The following is a 5489-nucleotide window of genomic DNA, read 5'->3' as shown; positions in this document are numbered from 1 at the left end:
TGGCCAAGAGGGCCTTTTTTTCTTCTAGTCCGGCCGTAGCCGCATCTGTCCACTCGATTCGGTGCGTCGAAGAAGGCGATAAAGAGGCAGTGCCTTTTCTCCTAATCGGGAGATAAAGCGGCTTAAGGCAGCCACACTTCCAGTTAATTTCTAGATTTTCTTGAGGTCTGTTGGGGTAGCCAACTGTGACAGAGCTCAGATTTTAGCGGATTTGCTTCAATTCCTCTATTGGAAACGATGAAGCCCAAGAGCTTTCCGGCAGGTACACCGAAAATGCATTTTTTCGGATTAAGCTTGATGTCATATGTTCATAGATTGTCGAACGTAAGCCTCAAGCCGTCTATTAAAGATCCGACGTGTCTGGTTTTGATGACCACATCGTCTACGTATGCCTCCACTATTTTTCCGATTTGTGTTTCCAGGAATGTCTGAATCATACGTTGATAGGTTGCATCGGCGTTTTTGAGCCCGAAAGGCATGGTGTTAAAACAGAAGGGGCCATATGGAGTGATGAATGCCATTGCGGCTTGATCGGACTCCACCATCTTGATTTGATGGTATACAGAGTATGCGTTGAGGAAGCACAATGAGTCGTGTCCTGCAGTAGCATCGATGATTTGATCGATGCGGGGGAGTGGGAAGGGATCCTTAGGGCAAGCCTTATTGAGGTCCTTGAAATCGACACATAGGCTCCAGGATTTGTCCTTCTTTGGTACCATGACGAGGTTTGCTAGCCAGTCCGTATGTTTAATTTCTCTGTTGAATCCGGCCTCGAGTAACTTGGATAGCTCTTCTCCCATGGCTTGTCGCTTAGGTTTTGAAAAGCACCGAAGAGTCTGCTTGACCGGCTTGTATCTCTTCAGTACGTTTAGGCTATGCTTGGCCAGCTTGCATGGGATACCTGGCATGTCTGAATGATGCAAGGCGAAGATGTCCCAATTCTCGCGCAAGAACTCTTGCAGTGCAACATCTATTGTGGGGCTCAGCTGTGCCCCGATGGATGCTGTTTTTGTAGGGTCCGTTGGGTGGACCTGGAATTTGACTATTTCGTCCGCTGGTTTGAAAGAGGTGGACATGGGTCGTTTGTCGAGTATCACGTTGTCCTTGTCCACCATGGAGCACAGCGTAGTTAGTTCTTCGGCCGTGAGGGCTTCGGATAATGCCTCAAAGGCTAGAGTGGCGGTTTTATTTTTGCCACGGAGTGCTACGTCTGGATCATTAGCTAGAGTGATTATTCCATTGGGCCCGGGCATCTTGAGCTTCATGTACCCGTAATGGGGTATAGCTTGGAAGCTCGTGAATGCATCCCGCCCTCTCCGGCATGCCGAATACCACATCTAGTGTGATTTTTCCCGCGCATCGTGCCTCCCACTAGGGATGATACCTCTAAAGGTCGTGCTTCTTTGCTCAATGCGGCTCTTGTCTATTTCCATTTTGTTAGGAGTTTCCTCATAGATGAGGTTTAATCCGCTGCCACCGTCCATGAGCACTTTAGTAAGCCAGAAGCCGTCCAAAATTGGACTAAGGACCAAAGTGGCTGGCGCTCGGACTATTCGGAATTGAGGTTCGTCACTGGCATTGAAGGTTATGGCCGTGTCATTCCACGGATTTATTGCTGCAACATGGCAGACTTCGGCGAGGCTGCGGAGTGCTCGCTTACGCCTATTATTTGAGGCGAAAGTCCCGAAGACTGTTAGTACTGTATTGTTATTTTCTGCGGGATGGTGCTCTGCGGTATTGTTGATGAGAAGATCCTCGCCGCTCTTGGCCATCTGCCGAAGTATCCAACATGCTCTCAGGCTGTGTGTTGGTATGGTATCCGGTGTACTATGAATTTTGCATGGCCCATTGAGTCATCCCTCCAATGCGGTTCCACGCCCTGTAGTGGGCTTTGGTTTCTTTGTAATTGGGTCGGGTGACTTGCGAGTGCACCCTTTTTGTTCGGACGAGGGGTTTAGTGAGAGCCGGAGGATCCCAGAATTTTGTTTGGGTTTTCCATGCGCTTTCCATCGCACAGTACTTCAGTACTATGGCTGCCAAGTCAGCGAAGTGTGCTATGTCACGACGACTTATGGCATTGAGAATTCCCTTGTCCGTGCAATTTTTGCAAAATAATGAGATTGCATCTTCCTCGCGACAATCCTTAACCTTGCTCATTACAACAAGGAATCTAGCCCAGAAGTGATGTACTGTCTCCTGGGGCTCTTGTCTAATGTGGGAAAGATCACTTGTGTCTGGGTGGGTGGGTAGATTTAAGTCCAAACCCAGACCCAATCTGAGACCCGGGGGCAGAGGAGCTTCCGAGCTTGGTGGCTCGGACTCTCGGATGCTGCCCATTCCTGGCCCGCCGTCCGATTCTGGGTTCGGAGCCTGGGCCATGTCCTCCCGTAGACGGGTATCCAGCTCGGAGAGCTTGGGAATCCGGACATAGTTCGTCCTCAAAATAGAGGAAGAATCACTGCATTGTTCCCCCACCACCGCTATCTGATGGGTGACCGACGGAGAGTTAATCTCCCTTTGGTCGGGTTAAAGCCCGATCCGATCATAGTCCGTAGCGACTCCCAGGGCGGTGATGCGATCCAAGAGCTCATTCAGGGAGGAGAGCTCCATTGGATCCATCTGCTTGGTGAATTCCGAGCTGACGTGGAGGCTGTTCTTGATGACTTGAGAAGTCATCATTGGCGCGGCGGCCGAACGGGCGGTCATGATGAAGCCGCCCAACCGGAGAGTCTGGCCTACAACAAGGGCTCCCGCAGAGGTGATGTTGTCCTTGACAACAAGGCGAGCCATCAAGCCTTATCGTGATGGCACGGTGGAAATCTCAATGAAAGCACCAATGTCGGTGTCAAAACCGGCGGATCTCGGGTAGGGGGTCCCGAACTGTGTGTTTAAGGCTAATGGTAACAGGAGGCGGGGGACACGATGTTTACCCAGGTTCAGGCCCTCTCGATGGAGGTAATACCCTACTTCCTGCTTGATTGATCTTGATGATATGAGTATTACAAGAGTTGATCTACCACGAGATCATAGAGGCTAAGCCCTAGAAGCAAGACTATGATTATGATTGTTGTTGTCCTATGGACTAAACCCGCCGGTTTATATAGACACCGGAGGGGGCTAGGGTTACACAGAGTCGGTTACAGAGAAGGAGATCTACATATCCGAATTGCCAAGCTTGCCTTCCACGCGAAGGAGAGTCCCACCCGGACACAGGACGAAGTCTTCACTACAAAAAAAATACACTTCCGTGATGATACGTGTTTGTCACAGTAGGTCGCGTTTTTTGTCATGCATGTACATCCATGACAAATTTATGACAAAATCTAGATAGTCATACCTGTGCTGTCGTAGAAGTGTTCCATGACATTAACAAAATTATCATCACGGAAGTGTCCACTTCCATGACGATAAATCACGTGTCACGGAAGTGCTTTCGTCAAGGGTGACTGACACGTGGCATCCATCGTAACGGAACGCCGTTAAGCTATCGGGTCGGGTTTTGGATCTGATAACCCGTTAATAGCCCCGATCAATGGGGATTTTCCACGTGTAAAATCATCATTGGCTGGAGGAAACATGTGTCGGCTCACCGTTGGGACATATGTCATCCACTCATTGGACGGAAGACGCCTATGGTACGTCGACACATGGCAAGCCCAACAGAGGCCCATTCCTGTAAAAAGGCCGGCCCAGTAAAAATTAGCAGGCCAGCCCATATAAGGCCTACTTGTGTTAGGTCCATTTAAGCCCACGGCCCATACGAGATGAGCCAATTCGGCCCGTCAACGGCCCGTTAAAGATTTGACACCATTGCAGCCCATCGTCAGTTCGAGCCTGTTAACAGCCCGCTATATATCTGGGCTCAATATCGGCCTGATGAGATTTTGGCCTGTTAACGGCCCGTTTAATGGATGGGCCAATTTTCAGGATGTACATCTTTCGGCCTTTTAGCGACCCATTTAAATGTTGGGCTAGTTTCCGGCCCGGTGTGTCTTTCAGCCTGTTGACGGCCCATAAATCTGATGGGCCATTTGTTGTTGGAACTGAGTTTCGGCCTTTTAGCGGCCCATTTAAGTGTTGGGCCAATTTTCTGGCCCGGTGTCACTTTCGGCCTGTTAACGGACCATAAATAAGTTGGGCCATTTGTAGTCGGACCTTAGTTTTGGCCCTTTAACGGCCCATGCCCTTCATGGTCCAATACCAACCCGGTTTCTCTTTCGGCCTGCTAAAGGCCCACAACACAGTTGGGCCATTTACAATACGACCTGACTTTCGGCCTCTTAGCGGCCCATGGTCTTCATGGTCCAGTACAAGCCCACTGTCTCTTTCGGCCTGCTAAAGGCATACAGTATAGTTGGGCCATATGTAGCCCAAACTTAGTAACGGCCTATTAACGGCCCGTGAAATAAACTAGGGCCACCTGTTTCCTGCTTCGATGTTGGCCTATTAACGACCCGGGAGGTAAGAGGGCCGACCATTAATTTTCGGCCTAGTAATGGCCCACTAACTTAATGGGCCCACTAAAGTTCGTACATGTCTTTAGGCCAAATTAGATAATTTGAGCCCATTACGATGAGCAATTATGCATAGGACCAAAACCGATCACGCAAAGGTACGGCATACAGGGAATAATGTTGCACATCCAGCATATATTACAGGAAATTACATCCACTGGGCAATCAAAGATTGATGCCAGTGTAAATAAATGAGCAGAACCTAACCATCTACAATGTCACAATCTGCAACCTTAGCACAGATGACGCCCATAAGCATGTGGGCAAGTTCTTTCTGCTTTGCTACACTGTCTCTAAAACATTGATCAGTTGTTGTGTCACATGACTTTGCACCTCTGATTCATCCACCATTTCCATCATTGCTTCAGCCATTAATTGGTTCACAAACATACATTTATTCCGTTGCATTCGAGACAGAGGATACTGAACAGATTCAGATGGCGATTTTGGCAGGCTTGTATTATTGATAGTGGAGAGTGTCTCGACCACTACATCATAACATAAATTAGGACGGGAACCAAACAGATTAATCATGAGTTATTGCCATATTACCTTGCCTAGATTTACTGGAAAGAAACAACGGGGTTGCCTTGCTGTTTTTAGAGTTTGTCTTCTTATCTTCAACAGCCTGCACAAAATTAACACACTAGCGTTGCTATCATTGGCCAAGTCAGATAATAGGAAAGCAACATTGACACAACGAACATTTGGACAAGTAGCCTACACCAAATTAACACAATATGGCACAGCTATCATCAGCCAGGTAAGGTAGTACGAAAGCAACATTGACACAATGAATGAATGGGCAACCAGAGAAGCACTACAATTCAGTAATGTGCGTGATATGAGATAGTATATTCATGCAGCTCAGTATGCAAAACTACCAGGCAGTTTTCCTTACAAAAATCAACATTGGCGCCTTTAACATTTTGCTACAACTAATTTTAGATCAGATAAAGGTTAGATTCACGCCGA

This window comes from Triticum dicoccoides, chromosome 1B (genome assembly GCF_002162155.2).
Source record: "Triticum dicoccoides isolate Atlit2015 ecotype Zavitan chromosome 1B, WEW_v2.0, whole genome shotgun sequence".
Taxonomy (NCBI): Eukaryota; Viridiplantae; Streptophyta; class Magnoliopsida; order Poales; family Poaceae; genus Triticum; species Triticum dicoccoides.
Note: the sequence above shows the minus strand (reverse complement) of the source record.